A 21,955-nucleotide genomic window follows, 5' to 3' on the forward strand; every position below is an offset into this window, starting at 1 on the left:
CGATTGTAAAGCCTCTGAACGATCTCACCAGGGGACATCAGTCCAGCAAGAACAAATCTAAGTCCAAGAATAAGGGGAGGTCTCCAAAGCCCCCTGTGCAGAGACACTATGGCCCATTTGAACCATTTGGGCCACGGTGGGATGAGAGATGTGAAAGGGCTTTTCGAGAAATCATTACTTGCCTAACTCATGCTCCAGTCCTAGTTTTTGCTGACCCAAGCAAACCCTTTATCCTGCATACTGATGCCAGTTTGGAGGGTCTGGGAGCAGTCCTGTACCAGGAAGTGGAAGGCAAACGTAAACCTGTAGCCTTTGCCAGCCGAGGATTGTCTGATAGTGAAACTCGCTATCCCACCCACAAGCTGGAATTTTTGGCCCTGAAATGGGCCATCACTGAGAAATTTCGAGACTACTTGTATGGTGCTCAGTTCCAGGTGTGGACAGACAACAATCCACTGACTTATGTGTTAACAAGTGCTAAGCTGGATGCTACAGGGCAGAGATGGGTGGCCGCCTTGGCTAGCTATGAGTTCAGCATTCAGTACCGATCAGGGAGAAGCAATGTAGATGCAGATGCATTGTCCAGGCGTCCACAGGCTCCAGAAGTTGCTGTGATACCCACAGATGGAGTGAGAGCTATTTGCAGTGTGAGTCGCCGAGAGCCAGAGGCCCGTGAGAGCCTTCAGGGATGTGTTGCAGAAGCTTTGGGCCTGCCCCCTGAATGCATGCCTTCTGCTTCAGTGAACTATATTGCATTGGACCAATCTCCTTTGCCCATGCTCAATGCGGCGGACTGGCAAGAAGCCCAGCGGCAAGATATTGACATTCGTGATACACTACTTGCCAAAAGGGAGGGGCGAAGCCCAGCTGCGGTTGTCCCACCTAACCTGGAGGGTAAACTACTATTGAGAGAATGGACCAAACTAAAACTGATTCAGGGAGTGCTACACCGAATGACCACTGACCCTTTACAAAAACAACGAGCACAACTAGTGCTGCCAAAAAAGTACAGAGCCCTGGCCATGAGGGCTCTGCATGATGACTTTGGGCATTTAGGGATGGAGAGGACCCTGGAACTTATTCGTAGTAGGTTCTATTGGCCCCGAATGGCTGAAGATGTTCGCAGGAAATGTGAGACTTGCGCTCGATGTGTTCAAAGGAAAACTCTGCCCACGAGGGCTGCATATCTCAAGAACATCACCAGCAACAAACCTTTGGAATTGGTATGCATTGATTTCTTGTCTGTAGAGGTAGACAAGAGGAATGTTGGGAACATTCTAGTAGTGACTGACCATTTTACGCGGTATGCACAGGCATATCCCACACGTGATCAGAGGGCCACCACCGTCGCTCGAGTATTGTGGGACAAATATTTCTCAGTCTATGGATTCCCGGCTCGGATACACTCTGATCAGGGGCGGGATTTTGAGAGTCACCTTCTGAAGGAGGTGCTGAAGATAGCAGGAATTAAAAAGTCTAGGACAACGCCTTATCACCCCCAAGGTGATCCTCAGCCAGAGAGGTTCAACCGAACCCTATTAGATATGTTGGGAACTTTGCGACCAGAGCAGAAGGCAACCTGGAGCCAGCATGTCGCATTTCTGGTGCATGCCTACAATGCCACAAAGAACGATGCTACGGGAGTCACCCCATATCTCTTGATGTTTGGGCGAGAACCAAGATTACCCATAGACTTGTGCTTTGGTGTATCAGAGGATGGAGATAGCTATGAAACTCACCAGCAATATGTATCCCGACTAAGAGAAAAGCTGCAGGATGCTTATCGCTTAGCTACCGCTGCGGCTCGGAAGAACGCAGACCGCAACAAACATCGATATGATGCTAGAGTGCGTTCGCAGGAGCTCCAGCCGGGGGACAGAGTCCTGCTGCGAAATTTGGGTATTGCTGGCAAACACAAGATAGCTGACAGATGGAAGGCAATACCTTACCTGGTGATGGAAAAGCTGGGAGATCTGCCGGTCTACAAGATCAAACCTGAAGACGGCCCAGGGCAAATAAAGACGGTGCATAGAAACCTTTTGCTCCCTGTGGGGGAATTGGTAAGCATCCCTTATGAGACGGGCCACGACAGGGCAGCCGGGCAGAACAGAGGTGCTAGACCCAAGCCGCCATCCAAAACAGACAGCGGGCCCCCTGCAGCTAACTTACCCCTATTCTGCACATCTGAGAGTGAGTCTGAGGAGGAAGACACAACCCTGGTGTATCCTGGGATGGAGACAAGATTTCAGTCTCGATCAGCTGAACCAAACGAGAGTTTTCCCTCTTCCGCCCTAAACCCCATGGCGGAATTATTTAGGCCCCTTTCTGACACCCCGGTGCCGCTGATGAGACCCCCCTGTGATGACACACACAGGTTATTGGACAGTGGAGACACACAGGTAGAGGATGCCCTGGGCACCTTGAACCCTCCAGCGTTAGAACTAGGAGTGCAGGGGCCTACGCCAGTAGCCGAGGGACCCTCCAGGGAAGCCTCTCCATCCGTCACTCAAGAGGATGTTCCCCCTACCTCGGCAACAGAGAGTCTCAATAGATGAGACAGAGTGATAAGACCAGTGAAACGGTTAACTTATGATGCACCTGGGGTGACTAGTGAGGAGCCAATACATTTAGCACACAGGCTTGTGGAAGCTAAAGTGGGCTTCCTGAGGCCCTTTGGAGGAAACCAATGAGTTGGTGTAAAGGGCGTGTGATTTGTCGGGACGACAAATTCTCGGCTGGGGGGAGGATGTAAGCAGTGTCAGGATGAGCTCCACCCTGACATCTGGTGGTGAGGTGTGGCAAGTTGTCGAAAAAAAAAACTTCAGGGGCCGATCTCATTTGCATAGGCACACCCACCCCGCCTAGACTGAGGCCATAGCTGCCCAAATGGTCACTTCAGCTGTTGTGGGATCCCCAGTGTCTGTTATTGGGGCGGGAAGAGTAAATTGTTATTACCCTGATTATGGGAACTGTGCTTGGAACTGTACTTGGCCTTTTGTTATGATGGAGGGACTCACCATCAACTGAGTAGCACTCGCTAGGCAAGGGTCATGGGTTCCAAAACTGTGTGAATTGAGAGAGACTTGAGACAGGTATTAGTACCTGGTGGTGTGGGCCCCTTTGTGAGGGCCTGAAGCACCAATTGCACCTCTGTCTCTCTCCACTGTGGAATGTCAGAGCTAATTTTGGGTCTATTAAGAGTCTTGCTACAGGTACTGGGCTGCATTCACGTTGGCCTTATGGTGCACCAGCACTAAGGCCCCCACTACTATGAGCTGAAATCACTAAGAGCTGAAATCACTGAGCACTGTGTCAAGTAGTGGGGAGCCGGAAGATCTAGCGTGCAGTGGTGCTGTTCGTGAGACGGCGAGCTGTGCAGAGCGGAGCCGTTCGTGAGACAGCGAGCTGAGCAGAGCTGTTTGTGAGACAGCGAGCTGTGCCGAGCAGAGCCGGTCGTGGTGGAGCGGAGCAGTCCGTGAGACAGCGGTGTGTTCATGAGATGGCGAGCTGAGCAGAGCTGTTCGTGAGACGGCAAGCTGTGCAGAGCGGAGCCGTTCGTGAGACAGCGAGCTGTGCAGAGCAGAGCCGGTCGTGGTGGAGCGGAGCCGTTCGTGAGACAGCGGCGTGTTCGTGAGACGGCGAGCTGAGCAGAGCTGTTCGTGAGACGGCGAGCTGTGCGGAGTGGAGCCGGTCGTGGTGGAGCGGAGCCATCCGTGAGACAGCGGTGTGTTCGTGAGACGGCGAGCTGTGCAGAGCAGAGCCGGTCGTGGTGGAGCAGAGCCGTTCGTGAGACAGCGTAGCAGAGCAGAGCCCTGTGGGGCAGTCAGCTTCAGGACACGTAAGGTGCCCCTTACCCCTTTCCCCCACACACAGGCACATTTTAGCCAGACTGGGGAGTAACACTATGCAGATGAACTTTTGAACTCTGGGGCTGGACTTTTTGGACTTTGGGTGATTTGTGGATTGCTGGACTCAAGAGATGTTTGGGTGCTGGGACTCAAGAACCCGAGGGAAAGGGGCATGCCCCAATTTGCTTGGGGTGGTTTTTTTTTGCTCATGGGTTGTGTTATGAATCCTGTTGGTGGTGTTTCCCCAACATAATGCCACATTGTTTCTCTCTGTTATTAAAAGGCTTTTTGCTACACTCAGACTATGTGCTTGCGAGAGGGGAAGTATTGCCTCTTGGAGGCGCCCAGCGGGGGTGGTATATATTTGTCCCAGGTCACTGGGTGGGGGCTCGAGCCGGTTTGCATTTTGTTATTGGAATGGATCCCCTAGATATTGAACCCGGCCCTTGTTGCTGCCAACTCCGATGGGCAGAAGGGTTACAGTTGCAAACCTTGTTTTCAGGCTGGGGTTTGTCATTTTGGCTTGGTGGTTTATTTAGCCTGCTATTGAAACTTCTCTTTCCTGTATTGCTTGTATTATTGGTATTATGCTGTGCAGTAACATGTGTTAGGACCCTTTTGGAAAAGTTAATAAGTTATTCTCTTCAAGGCTATCACAAACTGTTTATGCAAAGTCCTATTGTAAAGAAATAAGGAGCCCAAGTGAGAAAACTCAGAGCCAAGGCTGTTGAGTGTTCTCAAAGGAGGGAGTTGTTGGGGACACTGGGGCATGGCCGCTAGGTAACTCGAGGGGATGGAAGACCACGAGTGTCGATTAAGCCTCCTTGCACTAGGCCCAAGTGTCCTTGGCCCCCCTGCCTGTAGGCACTCGCAGCAGTTCTGCTGAGGATCTGCAACAATATGTTGCAAAGTCAGACTGCCTGAAACTAAACAAGGCCAAACAGGGCAGATATGGGAAAACAATGCTGAATAAAGCAGCTTTATGTATGGTTTAAGAGATGGTACAGAGAACAGGGGAACTAGCTAATAACTGGATTGGCTGGCTATATGGCTACTTAGGACAGCTTGCTATTGGATAAGTACGCTGAAGAAAGAATGTACAAAAGCCTGTGTAACTTCCTGCTCTGTGTGCAGGATTTGAGATTCTATTCTCCCTGTACCTTGTTTCCAGCTGCAAATAAACTTTTCTGCTTCTCCACCCTGTTGTGATTATTGGGTGACGCACACCGGCAATGTACCTTGCTGTTGTTTGCCTCTGACAGTGGGTGCTGGCAACACCCTGGTGGATCTGCAGCGATCGGCCTAGACCACAAGATGGAGGGCACAGCATGGTGCCATGAAACGCAGCCAACAGGGTTAGTCCTGAGAGGGGCTGGGCACCTGCAGCTCCCACTGGTTCCTGAGGGAGATGCAGGAACTCAGCCCTGCTCAGAATTGGCCCATTGTGGTGGAAGTGGAACATTCCACCGTAGGGGTGGTGACCGAGACAAACCCAGAGGTGGAGACAGGCAGGGGAAGGGAACTATGACGTAAGCTTTCATAGGTGAGGGCTGCGTAAGTCCCACTCCATCCAAGTCACAGGGAAAGGAGCCGTTCGTCACCCTGGAACTCATTGTCACAGACAGAGCCCCAGCTGGTGACTCTAGATCTAAAGTGTAATTTGACTCATTTGAGAGTTCAGAGCCAGCCAGAGCCTTCCCCCTACAGCTCCCCTGGTGGGATGTGGGGCAGGCCACTTTGCCCAGATGAGGAGGTGGTGACAATGACCTGCGACTGTTGTGATGCAGTGATTGTTGGGTTGGCCACCAGGGGCTGCAGCATTTCACACCAGGACGTCGCCCAGAGCACATGGCTGCTGCCTGTGGGTCTGAGTACGGGGACCAGGGTGATGGAGTAGAAACTTCTCGGACCAACCTGCTTCCATTGCTAAAGAAGGGAACGTGACTAAGGAAGCCACTTATTACTACTAGATAGGTAAGAAAACAGCTGATTGTAAGGAGAGAAAAAGGATAAACCCATACAGCCATTCATCCCACAGAAGGTGTGCATTTATACTCACCGTTACAAAACGAATTCAGTGACAAATCATTGACATTTGTTGCCTGACAAAAATACTCTGTCAAACATTGATCTTTGCAGCAGGTCAGATTTTGAGATGCAAGGATGACAGATGGCTGTAGGATTCAGGAAGGAATTAGCAGATCCATCCTTGAAGGAGGTAAGAAATACAATACGCCATTGCCCAAACAAACAGTCACTGGTTCTGGTCATACTTTCAGCTGGAAGAAATGTAACGGATGAAATCGTCACCTCTCGAAAGGGCACAAGAAGTTGCTGTACTGAATAAAGCAATAAAAAAGAGGAGTTACCTGTTCAGAGGTAAGGAAAGTCGGTAATTCTAACTGATGATCATGACATCTGCTCCTTTCTCCTTCCCGGCTCTTGGTTGGTTGTTCCAACAAGGATGTAGCACAGAAAAAGTGCAACTAACCAGAGTGTGAAGATGAGCATTTAATCTGCTCTTATATTTGCAGAGATGAGTTGTCCAGCGGATTCTCTTTCTGCAGAATGGATCATTGTTGCTTATTTATCAAATGTCAAGAAGAAATCAGTGGAACTCATCATTTCTATCAAGAGGTCAGGAACGCACCTCCTCTCAGCACAGGGGCAGGAATAACTGGCTCTATTTCTATTTTCAGGTGGAATGAAGGTCTGACCATTAAGGGGGTGGGGGAAGATAAGAGGCTGCTGAATTTAGTAATAGACAGGTAACGATCTCTGGCCAGGGGGAAGAAAAGCATCTTTTACTTCTTTTTCAAAAAGAGGAAAGCAGCCAATTATATGCTTCAAGTTGTAACCAGTGTAGCTGGCTGTACCTCGAAGAATCAAAGTCTTGTGGTGGAACATCACTGACAAGTAGGTGAGCACTGAAAAGTCTGTAGAAGCCTAATGATCTGGATGCTATGGAACCGTTTCTATTGATGACTCTTCATAACTGGTAATGAGTAATAATAAATAATTGACAGGTTTTGCTAACTGGAGATGTGTACAGACTAGGTGGCCATTCCTACCAGGGAGAAGTGAGGGTAAGTGGCTGTCCCGGGCAAGGAGGTAAGAAATACCAGTCTCCAAACATCCATGTGTATATCAAGTGGTGTGGAGTTTACTTTCACGGAGAAGAACTGTGGTGGACCTTACTTGTCAGAGGGAGAGTGTGAAAAGCAGAGGCAAGACAAAGCAACATGGACTTGCCAGTTGCTCAATTCAAGGAGGACTCCAATGAGAAGACACTGTTATTTCAAGGAACAACAAACAGAAAACAAACAGTCACTTCAAGTCAGCAGAACACAGACATGGAGGTGAGCATTGCAGTTTCCCTGGTTGTCAGATGAATCTCATGCTAAAGCAACACTTACAGACCAAATAAATAGGTCACACATCGCACATCTCCAGAGGGTAGAAGACCAGAGGGCTGTTGTGCTCTTGTAGGGATTAATGCAAATGCAACTAGCTGAACCAGGCATTTCAGTTGGGAAGGAAAAAAGCACATTTCTTTAACATTCAGGTGGAAATGAATAGATCCTGTTATACTTTCAGATGAGAGAAATGCAGCTGATTTGAACTTTGAGGGTGAAAAACTTCAGGAAGTTGCGAGAAGATCTGAGATATCTGCAGGAAGGAAACCAGTGAAACTCATCACTGCTGCCAAGAGGTAAGGAACTCACCTCATAATGGAGAAATTAATGGATCTGGTTTCCCTTCAGGTGAAAGAAATGCAGCTGATCTGATCTCCCAGGGATTGAGGACTATAAGCAGTCATATTACATAAGAATACAGGAACACATGTTCCCAGACCTGCAGAGAGGGAAAAAAGTTGCCTTCCTTGACTAGAATGGGAAGACAATCCCTTATCACCATCAAGTTTCAAACCCACAATGCAGGAGACCGTCCCTGACAGAGGTGAGCCCTTAGGATTCTCTTATTGCTAAATGGAGCAGATCATGATGCATCGTGTACGTTTATGGGCCTGTAAAACGGATAATAAGCAAACAAGTTACCTGTCAAATGCTGATCTCTACAGCCACAGCTGTGCTTTGCAGGAACTAGTTTGTGAAACTGATTTGTCTTTTCAGGAGAAGAGTTACAGACGCTCAGGATTTGAGCACAAAGAAATAGGAATGGAGCTGAACAGATCCAATACCTGAAAGGACAATTGGATCTCCTAAGATATGAAACCATGAAAAAGACCCTTCATTCAATAAAGCAACAGAATTGGCTCTCAGGAGAGGTAAGAAGCATTTGGTAAGTCTACCAAATGAGCATATAATCAACTCTACAAAATTACTAACTTAAGTTGTGTCAAAGAGTTTGTTACAGCTGATCAGACATCTCAGGATCTAAGAGGAGCTCAGGGGCATGGCAGACCTCAGCGGATTCATCTTTATGAGGAGAAGATGAACCTGCTTGTCAGTGGCTTTGGTTAGACTTTCAGATGAAGGAAACACAGCCAGTGTGGTCAGTAGTCAAGAAATAATGTTCAAAAGGTGCCTAGGGTCACCTCTTGGGCTAAGGGGAGCAGCTGGTTCCATCTACCGGGATGCAAGGAAAGAAGAAAGCACTGGCCCCTGGTTAGTACTGGGACACAGACAATCCCCTGGAGGGGCGTGGGACAGGGTGTGTAACCACAGTGCCCAGTGGGACCTTTCCCCACCGTGGTCCTGGCTCGCATGCACAGGGTGAAACTGATCGCCATGTTTGGGGTCAGGAAGGAATTTTCCTCCAGGGCAGATTGGCCAGAGATCCTGGAGGTTTTTCGCCTTCCTCTGGGGGCATCGAGCAGGGACCAGCCCTTTGGGCCATTTAGAAACTGAAATAAAATCCGTTAGAGCGATCTTGCCTCCCTTCGTTTTTTGCATGTTCTATAAACCCATCCTGTGCCCCTCTGCCAGGCCCCTGCTCCCAGCCACACAGCAGAGCAGAGTCCCTCCCTGTTGCACTGCTCCTCCCCATCAGAGCCAGCATGGCCCCCCATGTCGGTCTTCCACCCCAGCAGGGCCCCAGCACAGGGGAGACCAGCCTACCATGCCAGAGAGGGAACAGCCGTGTGCACAGCCCCCCAGGGATGGGGAGGGGAAATGGCCAGGTGCACGGGTCGAGGGGAAAGCAGGAAGCACAGCGGCACTGTTATCACGTTCCTCTCCCAGGATGCCCCCAGGGGCCAGGGCAAGGCCTTTGGTTGGCCACATCCACGTGCTCTGCCCTGCTGCTGTGGTCGTAAGAGCCCCTCTGGCCAAGCCACTGATGAGCGGCTCTGAAAGGGGTGGTCAACGACCCCAAAGCAGCTCTTCCATCGGCAAGGTGGTGCCACTGCTTCCTGAGCGTCCGAACTGGGCTCACAGGCTAGCCGCGAATAATCTCCCCAAGGGCTGGTTCAGCTCAGGGAGGCATCAGGCATCCACGAAGCTCTTGCCTTCAGCCAGCCCTTTCCCAGGAGCTGAGGGCCGGAAGCTTCTGTCCTCTGCAGTCTGCTCCAGCTGTGCTGTCTTCTCCTTTAACCCCCGCTCCAAGTCTGGCACCTCTCAGGGCAGTGCTGGGTTGGTCCACACAAGCTCATTCCCCCTGTATTGCCCAGCGTGGGGTCTGTAGGTCTCCTTGCAGGCATTCTGGGAAATCAGAACTCCATCATCTGCCCCAGGGGGACTGGGAGCACGACCAGGGGACACAGGACAGGGTCAGTTAGTATTAGCAGCACACGGCTGGAGGGGATGGAAAAGGGAGAGGGGCCAGCAACACGTTACTTCAGTTGTGCACTTCTGTTTAACCTCCAGTTCCTGCTGCCTGCCTATCACCCCCCCTGCGTCCACTTCCAGCCCCCCCCCCAATCAGCTTCGCAGCCGCACGCTGAACCCAAACGACAGGGCAATGCGCAAAACGTTGTTGTGGGGCCTGAATGCTCTATGAACCCGTCTCCTGGAAGCCATTGGAGCCTGATTGTCCCTGCAGAGAGACAGTGTCTCCAAGGTGACGTCAATAGGAGTGACTCGTACCTTGGGAAGGCGGTAGGGGGGAGAATGCGATATCCTGGGCTAAGATACCATGGGAATTGTAGGTGTGGCTCCCAAACTGCAGTGCAGGAGGGAACCTAACAGTAGAGAAGAGCAAAATGGGGGCAGGCCGTGGTCTTGGTTTTCAGCTTCTATTTGGCAAAATGAACCCAAACCTAGGGTGAGGGGAAGAAGGTCAGATCAGGGTTTTGTTTTATTGTAACTCCCCAGAGATCATGGAGCGGTGGAGTGATGGTTCCGGCCCCTCTCAGCCTGGCCCTCTCATGGCACCACAGTCTGTACACGCCCTGCCTAGGAGGAGCTGGCTGCAGGGCTATAAAACCATCAGTTAAAACCCCAGAGCCCAACACGTGACACATTCTGCGCGTTGGTGATCACAGCCCCACCGACAACACAAAGAGCTGCTCCCTCCCTCCATGGAGAAAGGCAGAGCTTAACTGTGCATCCGGCTTCCACACACACTGCAGCCCCAAGCGTTAGCCAGGGTCAAACACCCCAAGACACAAAGCAGAGAGGGGCTGATGGCACAAAGGCACAGGGCAGACACAGAGGCTGGGCACCTGCAGCTCCATATTGGTTTCAGAGGGAGATGCAGGAGCTCAGCGTGTGGCCAGTGACAGAGGGACAGAGACCCATGAGTGGGGAGAGTGATGGAGACCCTGGCAGGGGAGGGGAGATGGGATTGAAGGTAGCGTCTGTCACAGCCTAGGGCTGCATGAGACTCCTTCCAAAGGACGTAATGGGAACCGTTGCATGGCCGGGCTTCTCCCCAGCTTGCCAAGGGCTCAATGCTACACCCAGGCTCTGATGCAGTTTAGTCCCAAAGAGGAACAAATCAAGACAGTTTCTCAGCTCACTTTCTGCATCTCCGGGGACTCTGGCAGATGCTTCCTGCCATTTCCTACCTCAGTCTCCCTCAGCCAGTTCCTCCTCACAGCCCCTCCCTCTCGGGAATGCCCTCTGCCCTTTATAGGCCCAGGTGCTGCCTTGCCCCCTTCATTAACACTCCTTAACGCCTGAGTCTCAGTCAGTCTATAGAGTTTCATCTTCTGCAGGGTTTCGAGGTCTCTGCACGCAGTGTCTCCAGCTCTGCTTCAAGCTCCTGACCGTCAGGATCAGGCCACCCCTCACCTCCCCTGTGGCCTGATGTCCTGCAGACAGCTGCTCCTTCTGTCGCTGAACCATCCGTACCTCCATCCTGCAGCCTCCAGTCCACCCCTTTCATGAACCCAAAAAACTTCAAAAGTATTAAGCAGTGTCCTATGGAGACAGGACAGAGCTGGTTTTTCAGAGACTTCATTTTGGGAAATTCAGCGAAGAGCCCTTTTTACTGGGCACTCACTGCTCCTTCCTGAATTAGCACAGGGAAAGCCCATCACTTCTCTCCCTCTCCCCCCACAAGAGGCACCACCAGCCGTGGTACAAATGCCATTTGTGCTGCCGAGTCCTCCAGGGTCTCCCCTCCACAGCCTGCTTGTGGCTACAGCTCCCCTGCTGCGTGGGCTGTGTCAGCACTCCCTGCCCCCCCTTCAGGAGAGTCACTCCCCAAACATGGTACAGGGACACACTGACCCCTCCTAGGGTTCAAACCCACAGCTACAGGATGGTAACTAATGTTAGGGGGCTTATTCCTTCACCCACTTACTTCCCTGGTCCTTCTCGCATGAACAGAGAGGAACAATACCCCAAGTCCAAAGGTGCAAACAATTCGATGTTTATTGTCGTAAGCTTCCAGCAAGCATGATTCCAGTTTCCTTCCTTAGTGTCCCCCTTCCCATCTCTGACACCAGAGCCTTACACCTGTGTCCCTGTTCCCATTCCTGCCCTTAGCCAAACATGATTCCAATTTCCTTACCCCCATTCCCTGTTCCCATTTCCCCTCCCCACACCCCTTCCACCTCCTGATTGACTGTAGACTATATAGTAAAACTTGAGATCCGCTTAGCTATACCTTAACCAATCATTTTCCTGAAATTTAACTAACCAATCCCAACGTATTGTAACATGACTATGTAACTAATTATATCCCACCATTAATTAGTTTATTAGTTAATTAGAAGTGAGGATTTCACATCCCAGCTACTGATAAGTGAGTCTTGCCAGACAGGATGCTATCAGACTAAGTTTCCTTTTACATCTTCTAGGCACTTCCCTTTCTCTGGAGGCGATGGGAACTATCAGGACAGGATTGTATTCCTAAGAGCCCAGTAGCACCTTTTTTCAGTGGGACTAGTTTGGAATGTGAGGAGGTGACCGGTCGCTTCCCAGCTTATGGCTGCCTCTGCTGCTTAGCCAAAGGCCTTAGCCTAAACACAGGGCCTCAGACTGTCACAGTAAGAGAAGGCTCTTACACCGGCAGACAGTGATTTTGATTCTTTTATATCTCTACAACTAGCCAAGTGATAAGAATACACCTAAATTCTTAAAGTACAGGCCTTTGCAGACAGGCCTGAATATCTATATCCTAACACTCCACCCCTTTTTTTCTTTTTCTTTTGGGATCCTCCTGCCCAGGTATTCCTGGAAAAGCATAGGACATATGGCGACACATTTCCTGATAGGGCCAGGCATCAAGGTGGAAGGTGTCGATATTCCATTTGTCCCACTGCCCCTTGTGTAGTATAGTGCCCTGCACCTTCTCTCATATGGGCATACCACACCTATTCCAATTAGTGTTCCAGACTTCCCATTACAGTGGGCCCGAGAAGGTTGAGTCCGGGTTGTCTAGTACACTGTAGGGTTTGGAGGGCTTACTACATTACTTAGAGATTATCTCCATATGCAACGTAACACAAGTACAGTTCACAATACAAAATCCACAGCAACATCGAGTCCTGACCACTGCAGTATGGTCCAACATCCGAGACACCCCCAAAACACTGCCTCTCCTCCTTCGACAGGGTCACGATCTGATGTGTCCAGTTGTTGGCAGTTGCAACAAGCTGCCCCTGCAGGTTTTGCTTGCTTTTGTCCATATCATAAGTCCACTGAATGTTCACAGAGAAATGGGATATTGTCCAAACCAGCTTGACCACTTGGTATGGAATCAGGCAGTAGGCCCTGGTTTGATTATTCACAGCAGTAAGATTCACAGATCCATTTGTGCACCAAAGTCCAGATAGCAGCATGTAGATGTGTGTAGTTTGGTTATGGGCTGGTGTAATTGTGCCCCCAGTAATATGTACATTCCCAGCAAAACACCTTCTACACAGTACACCCAACTGTCCACCCCTTGCATAGGCCATTGATCCTGCTCCTCCATAGTCACAGGAGAGGGGCAAATCCAAACATCTTCTGTTGAGTTACACTATTTTACACACCCCTCCATTGATTCCCAGTGAGCTCCTCCCCTTCTCATTATTTCCATAGGGCTTGTGGGGGCCACCTTAGCTGCCATTCCATTTCCAGGTACCACGGTAGCTATTACACAGGTGCTGGCCTCCTAGTGGAGCATTTTGCATTCCCATACACATCTTCCCCCCCCAAGGTCAGCCTTTTGAAGCCATCCCCCACCCATGTCATGAGGTTTTCTGTTCATTAAAACACAACAATGCTAGCAACAAGACAAACACAAAACACAGATCCATGGTATTGTGGGTTATTTTTCCCACCGGCGCCAGCTTGCTTGTAGAGTGTCTGAAAAACAAAAGAAACAATTTCCACCCCCTTGGTGGGGACAGATTATTGCTTAATAATAATAATAATACCACTTTCTTTTACAAATTTCCTTGCTAATTGCAGGAAAAACAGAAGAATTACCTCCAGGCTGTCCTTATTTTGTTCTATAGTCAAGCTAGTGAATTACCCCACTCACTGGTCATTTATGAAATTCATGAGGTGGTGTGCCTCAGTTTCCCCTCTTGTACAACAGACCAAGTTTGCAATAATTTCTCTGCTGTACCAAGCTTTAAGTTTATTCTCAGGTAATAGCTGAGACACAGCTTCAGATTTTAGTACTGCGCGTGCGCACATACACACACACACACACACACACACACACACACAAAGTTAACCTGTCCCCCTTATTTTCAGGCTTGACTTGTTTTTTCACCTCCCTTTCTTTGGAGGGCCATAATCTGAGTCTTCTAGTAGCCTGTTTGCTGATCAGATGTATTCATTATTTGCAGCTCCTTTGTGCCCATCAGCTAGGTAATTTGCATTTACACAGAGGCTTACTAGCTTGCTTCTGGATCCAAAGCTGTTAGCAGCTCAGACACTCTCTTAAAAGGGAAACATTTTACTTCCACCAGAGTTCTGATTACTTTCCACTTTCATCTCCTGCTCCAAAACACACACAGATCTGAAAAAGAAAGCACAACCTATTGTGGCCCCTTTTAGAGCCGTAATAGGATTTTAATTAAGTACCATGTTTTATTTGCATTTCTTTTACCCCTTCTCCAATATACATTGCACACGTCCTGGGAAAATGCACATTCCTTCCATACAGTTTAACCTCCATAACATTATATTAGCCATATTAATTTTACACAAGGTGTAACTGCCTCCCCCATGCCCACAGAGTTTTCATGCACACCCACCAAAGCAACAATCTGATCCCCCAGAGCCACCCCAAGGCTCAGTGTTCCCATCGTTCCTCCCCTTTTCCTTTTCTTTTACCAGTGCAAACACACAAAATTCTCTTTTACCTAATATCCCTTGCACTGTGATTACTCTTTTACACAACTGTACCCCGATTACACTTCCATCTTGTACAACTAGACACAACCAGGGGCAGCCAAATTAAGTTCCAATAGAAACCCCTTACATCCTTTAGTGATTTTGATTACATTACCCAATAGTCAAATAATTTTGATCAGATTCTCTCTCTGCCTGCAGCAGTCCTTATAGACCATTTCTGTAGGAAAAGGGCCCATTTTCCCTCAGAATAGCTGTAAAGGCTTCTGGGGACAGAAGCCTAGTGGTGGTAGTAGCCACTCGACCTGACCCCCTTGGATAATTTAATTACCAAGCTTCCATCCAATGTGACTGCACAGAGTTGCACATACAGTTACGTTTATATAACTGGGTTTTATCATTAAACAAAAACTTCCTTCTTGACATCTCACATAAGTATCCAAAGTACCCTCCATTAAAACGTCAGAAAAACAAAAGAGTTTGGAAAGGCAGGTTGCACTTTGAAACTTCCCCCCACCCCCTTCTTTCTCTCCACTCCCCCAGGACCAAGTCCAAGCTCCAGTCTCTAAAGGTGGTCTGTTAACTCTGCTTTTGACTATAAACCCTTTTGGGCCACATCATCTTTCACTCCCCCTAACTAATTTACAACCCTTCAGCAGCCCTTGCTGAAGCAGCACCAAACTTGAAAGATTCCTGGCAGCTTCCCATAATGCTGCCCTTACTTCAACCCTCTCACAAGCAGACTGAAGTGCCTCCTTTCCCTGGAAGGCATTCAGTCCCCATGGGCAGGGACCTTCTTCCACTACCCACATACCAAGGAGGGTGGGCTCCTCAGCCACCCCCCATCCCTCCGGGTCCCCTAACACTTCCTCCATTTCCTTTTTAATCTCATCCCAGGTTGACCCCTGCACCTGGTATGGGCCCTGGTTCTTCCTCATCCATTTATCCAAAAAATCCTTTACCCTGGCTTGCCAGAACCCGCAACTACCATCACGAGAGTTCGCGATACCCCCTCCAAGCAGCTGCGCGGCCTGTTGGGGAGGGGGACTTACAGGCTGCCACTCACCTATCCAATGCGATGCATCCGAGTCAGTCACCGGCACCAAGATGTTAGGGGGCTTATTCCTTCACCCACTTACTTCCCTGGTCCTTCTCGCATGAACAGAGAGCAACAATACCCCAAGTCCAAAGGTGCAAACAATTCGATGTTTATTGTTGTAAACTTCCAGCAAGCATGATTCCAGTTTCCTTCCTTAGTGTCCCCCTTCCCAGCTCTGACACCAGAGCCTTACACCTGTGTCCCTGTTCCCATTCCTGCCCTTAGCCAAACATGATTCCAGTTTCCCCATCCCCATTCCCTGTTCCCATTTCCCCTCCCTACACACCCCCACTTCCTGATTGACTGCAGACTATACAGTAAAACGAGAGTTCCGCTTAGCTATACCTTAAGCTATCATTTTCCTGAAATTTAACTAACCAATCCTAACGTATTGTAATAATTATATCCCACCACCTTAATTAGTTTACACTCCACAAAATTAATTATACAGCAGACAGCAACAATCACAGAACCAGACAGAGATTACACAGACAAACAATAGCAAAGTGGGAACTATAATGACAAAACAATACAGAAGTGAGGATTTCACATCCCAGCTATTGATAAGTGAGTTCTTGCCAGACAGGATGCACTCAAACTAAGTTTCCTTTTACATCTTTTAGGCACTTCCCTTTCTCTGGAGGTGATAGGAATACAATCCTGTCCTAACAGTGCCTAAAAGCCCAGTAGCACCTTCTTTCAATGGGACTAGTTTGGAATGTGAGGAGGTGACCGGTCGCTTCCCAGCTTATGGATGCCTCTGCTGCTTCACCAAAGGCCTTAGCCTAAGAACAGGGCCTCAGACTGTCACAGTAAGAGAAGGCCCTAACACCGGCAGACAGTGATTTTGATTCTTTTATATCTCTATAACTAGCCAAGTGATAAGAATACACCTAAATTCTTAAAGTACAGGCCTTTGCAGACAGGCCTGAATATCTATATCCGAACAACTAACCAAGTGAGAGGCATAATACACAACTTGTCTGTATCAGTGTATAAAAGGGGTCAAGGAAGGTACATCTGGCCAAGGGGGCAGTGGAAAGTCCCACTGCTGACTGAGCTGGTCCATTCTCATGGGCGTCCGTGTCCCAGTGTCCCCGCAGAGTCTATGGGGTGCGAGTACAAGAGCTTTGTTGACAAACCTGGCCAAGCGCCTTTGCCACCGAACGAGTCTGTGGTCTTTCGGGCAGTTTGACTGAGGTCTGCTGGCCCAGCTGCGTGGCCAGAGCCAGGACAATGTATGGGCCCACACAGCCAACAACAGCTGCCCTTTTATCAGAGCCCCCAGTGACCATGCAATGGGGGAGTGATGGGTCTGGTATCTGCCCATCTTCAGCTAACACTGAAACCCCTGCCTGGATTCCCCTGAACAGGAGGCGCTGGCTGTCAGTCCCCTGGTGGGTCTGCAGCGAGTGGCCTAGACCCCAAGATGGAGGGCACAGCACGGTGCCATGAAATGAAGCCAACAGGGTTAGTCCTGAGGGGCTGGGCACCTGCAGCTCCCACTGGTTCCCCGAGAGAGATGCAGGAACTCAGCCCTGCTCAGAATTGGCCCACTGTGATGGGAGTGGAACATTCCACCGTAGGGGTGGTGACTGAGACAAACCCAGAGGTGGAGACAGGCAGGGGAATGGAACTATGACGTAAGCTTTCATAGGTGAGGGCTGCGTAAGTCCCACTCCATCCAAGTCACAGGGAAAGGAGCCGTTCGTCACCCTGGAACTCACTGTCACAGACAGAGCCCCAGCTGGTGACTCTAGATCTCAAGTGTCATTTGAGAGTTCAGAGCCAGCCAGAGCTTTCCCCCTACACCTCACCTGAGAGGATGGGGGGCAGATCACTTTGCCCAGATGAGGAGGTGATGACAATGACCTGTGACTCTGTTGTGATGCAGTGATTGTTGGGTCGGCCACCAGGGGCTGCAGCATTTCACACCAGGATGTCACCCAGAGCACATGGCTGCTGCCTCTGGGTCTGAGTACAGGCACCAGGTTGATGGAGTAGGGCCTTCTGCAACCAACCTGCTTCCATTGCTACAGAAGGGAACGTGAGTCAGAAGGATGAAAGAAACAAGGCAGGGACAAGGCATCAGATAACTTGCGGGGGGAGGGAGGGAGTGAGTATGAAGTTGGTGAGGAAAAACACCAGGGAACTGAGAAAGGGAGGGAGAAGAAAGAGGGAAGGGAAATGGGTGAGGAGAGAGACATGAAAAAGGAATGGGCAAAGAGGCTGCAAGAGAAGAGAAAGGAGACGCACAGAGGAAGTGGGTGGGGGTAAGAACTGGACAGATTTCTTTAGCTTCAGAATAAGGAAGCCACTTGTACCAACTAGATTTGGAACAAAACAGCTGATTGTATGGAGAGAAACAAGATAAACCCATACAGCCATTCATCCCACAGAAGGTGTGCATTTATACTCCCCGTTACAAAATGAATCCAAGGACAAATCATTGACATTTGTTGCCTGACAAAAATATTCTGTCAAACATTGATCTTTGCAGCAGGTCATATTTTGAGAGGCAAGGATGACAGATGGCTGTAGGATACTGGAAGGGATTAGCAGATCCATCCTTTTAAGGAGGTAAGAAATACAATACGCCATTGCCCAAACAGTCAATGGTTCTGGTCACACTTTCAGGTGGAAGAAATATAACGGATGAAATCGTCACCTCTCGAAAGGGCACAAGAAGTTGCTGTCCTGAATAAAGCAATAAAAAAGTGGGAGTTACCTGTTGAGAGGTAAGGAAAGTTGGTAATTCTAACCAATGATCATGATATCTGCTCCTTTCCCCTTCCCGGCTAATGGTTGGTTGTTCCAACAAGGATGTATCACAGAAAAAGTGCAACTCACCAGAGTGTGAAGATGAGCATTTAACCTGCTCTTACATTTGCAGAGATGAGTTGTCCAGCTGATTCTCTTTGTGCAGAATTGATCATTGTTGCTTATTTATCAAATGTGAAGAGGAAGTCAGTGGAACTGATCATTTCTATCAAGAGGTAAGGAACGCACCTCCTCTCAGCACAGGGGCAGGAATAACTGGCTCTATTTCTATTTTCAGGTGGAATGGAGGTCTGACCATTAAGGGGGCAGGGGAAGATAAGAGATTGCTGAATTTAATAATAGACAGGTGACGATATCTTTTACTTCTAGTTCAGAAAGAGGAAAGCAGACAATTATATGCTTCAAGTTGTAACCAGTGTAGCTGGCTGTACCTCAAAGAATCAAAGCCTTGTGGTAGAACATCACTGACAAGTAGGTGAGCACTGGAAAGTCTGTAGAAGCCTAATGGTTTGGATGCTAAGGAACCATTTCTGTTGATGACTCTTCATAACTGGTAATGAGTAATAATAATAAATCAGTGTCAGGTTTTGCTAACTGGAGATGCGAATAGACCAGGTGGCCATTCCTACCAGGGAGAAGTGAGGGTAAGTGGCTGTCCCGGGCAAGGAGGTAAGCAATACCAGTCTCCAAACATCCATGTGTATATCAAGTGGTGTGGAGTTTACTTTCAGGGAGAAGAACTGTGGTGGACCTTACTTGTCAGAGGGAGAGTGTGAAAAGCAGAGGCAAGACAAAGCAACATGGACTTGCCAGTTGCTCAATTCAAGGAGGACTCCAATGAGAAGACACTGTTATTTCAAGGAACAACAAACAGAAAACAAACAGTCACTTCAAATAGTTGAGCTAGTTGCAAATCTGAATAGGAAGCAAGTCAGCAGAACACAGACATGGAGGTAAGCATTGACGTTTCCCTGGTTGTCAAATGAACCTCATGCCAAAGCAACACTTACAGACCAAATAAATAGGTCACACATCACACGTCTCCAGATGGAAGAAGACCAGAGGGCATGTCAGTTGGGAAGGAAAAAATCACATTTCTTTAATGTTCAGGTGGAAATGAATAGATCCTGTTATACTTTCAGATGAGAGAAATGCAGCTGATTTGAACTTTGAGGGTGTGAAAACTTCAGGAAGTTCCGAGAAGATCTGAGATATCTACAGGAAGGAAACCAGTGAAACTCACCACTGCTGCCAAGAGGTAAGGAACTCACCTCATAATGGAGAAATTAATGGATCTGGTTTCCCCTCAGGTGAAAGAAATGCAGCTGATCTGATCTCCCAGCGATTGAGGACTATAAGCAGCCATATTACAAGAACACACGTTCCCAGACCTGCAGAGAGGGAAAAAAGTTGCCTTCCTTGACTAGAATGGGAAGACAATCCCTTATCACTGTCAGGTTTCAAACCCACAAGGCAGGAGACCATCATTGACAGAGGTGAGCACTTAGGATTCTCTTATTGCTAAATGGAGCAGATCATGACGCATCGTGAACATTTATGGGCCTGTAAATCTGATAATAAGCAAACAAATTACCTGTGAAATGCTGATTTCTGCAGCCACAGCTGTGCTTTGCAGGAACTAGTTTGTGAAGCTGATTTGTCTTTTCAGCAGAAGAGTTAGACACTCAGGATTTGAGCACAAAGGAATAGGAATGGAGCTGAACAGATCCAACACCTGAAAGGAGAATTGGATCTCATAAGATATGAAACCATGAAAAAGACCCTTCATTCAATAAAGCAACAGAATTGGCTCTCAGGAGAGGTGAGAAGCATTTGGTAAGTCTACCAAATGGTCATACAATCAACTCTACAAAATTGCTAACTTCCATTGTGTCAAAGAGTTTGTTACAGCTGATCACACATCTCAGGATCGCAGAGGAACTCAGGGGCATGGCAGACCTCAGGGGATTCATCTTTATCAGGAGGTGATGAGCCTGCTTGTCACTTCTGAGTGACATCAGTTGCTTTGATTAGACTTTCAGATGAAGGAAACACAGCCAGTGTGGTCAGTATTCAAGAAATAATGTTCAAAAGGTGCCTGGAGTCACCTCTTGGGCTAAGGGGAGCAGCTGGTCCCATCTGCTGGGATGGAAGCAAAGAAGAAAGCACTAGCCACTGGTTAGTACTGGGACACAGACAATCCCCTGGAGGGGCTTGGGACAGGATATGTAACCTTAGTGACCAGTGTGTCCTTTCCCCACTGTGGTCCTGGCTCACATGCACAGGGTGAAACTGATCGCCATGTTTGGGGTCAGGAAGGAATTTTCCTCCAGGGCAGATTGGCCAGAGACCCTGGAGGTTTTTTGCCTTCCTCTGGAGCATCGAGCAGGGACCAGCCCTTTGGGCCATTTAGAAACTGACAATAAAATCCATTAGAGAGATCTTGCCTCCCTTCGTTTTTTGCATTTTCTATAAACCCGTCCTGCGCCAGGCCCCTGCTCCCAGCCACACAGCAGAGCAGAGTCCCTCCCTGGTGCACTGCTCCTCCCCATCAGAGCCAGCATGGCCCCCCATGTCGCTCTTCCACCCCTGGAAGACCCCAGCACAGGGGAGACCAGCCTGCCATCCCAGAGAGGGAACAGCCGTGTGCACGGCCCCCCAGGGATAGGGAGGGGAAATGGCTGCGTGCACTGGTTGAGGGGAAAGCAGAAAGCACAGCGGCACTGTTACCACGTTCCTCTCCCAGGACGACCCGAGGGGCCAGGGCAAGGCCTTTGGTCGGCCACATCCAAATGCTCTGCCCTGCTGCTGTAGTCAAAAGAGCCCCTCTGGACAAGCCACTGATGAGCGGCTCTGAAAGGGGTGGTCAATGATCCCAAAGCAGTTCTTCCATCGGCAAGGTGGAGCCACCGCTTCCTGAGCGTCCGAACGGGGCTCACAGGCTAGCAGCGAATAATTCTCCCCCAGGGCTGGTTCAGCTCAGGGAGCCATCGGGCATCCACGAAGCTCTTGCCGTCAGCCAGCCCTTTCCCAGGATTTGGGGGCCGGAAGCCTCTGTCCTCTGCAGTCTGCTCCAGCTGTGCTGTCTTCTCCTTTAACCCCCGCTCCAAGTCTGGCACCTCTCAGGGCAGTGCTGGTTTGGCCCACACAAGCTCATTCCCCCTGTATTGCACAGCGTGGGGTCTGTAGATCTCCTTGCAGGCATTCTGGGAAATCAGAACTCCATCATCTGCCCCAGGGGGACTGGGAGCACCACCCGGGGACACGGGACAGGGTCAGTTAGTATTAGTAGCACACGGCTGGCGGGGATGGAAAAGGGAGAGGGGCCAGCAACACGTTACTTCAGTTGTGCACTTCTGTTTAACCTCCAGTTCCTGCTGCCTGCCTATCACCCCCCCTGCGTCCACTTCCTGCCCCCCCAATAAGATCTGCAGCCGCACGCTGAACCCAAACCACAGGGCAATGCCCAAAACGTTGTTGTGGGGCCTGAAACCTCTATAAACCCGTCTCCTGGAAGCCATTGGAGC

General features: G+C 49.3%; 1 long non-coding RNA gene across 1 annotated transcript; it reads left to right on the top strand.

Moving 5' to 3' along the window:
• The first annotated feature begins 17,709 nt into the window (after nt 1-17,709).
• On the top strand, nt 17,710-20,805 carry LOC122462574. Its single transcript, XR_006285225.1, has 3 exons — nt 17,710-19,381; nt 19,571-19,924; nt 20,101-20,805. It is a non-coding gene; the product is annotated as an uncharacterized LOC122462574 (long non-coding RNA).
• Nucleotides 20,806-21,955: the final 1,150 nt, after the last annotated feature.

The sequence above is a fragment of the Chelonia mydas genome, chromosome 12, assembly GCF_015237465.2.
Source record: "Chelonia mydas isolate rCheMyd1 chromosome 12, rCheMyd1.pri.v2, whole genome shotgun sequence".
NCBI classification, from domain to species: Eukaryota; Metazoa; Chordata; order Testudines; family Cheloniidae; genus Chelonia; species Chelonia mydas.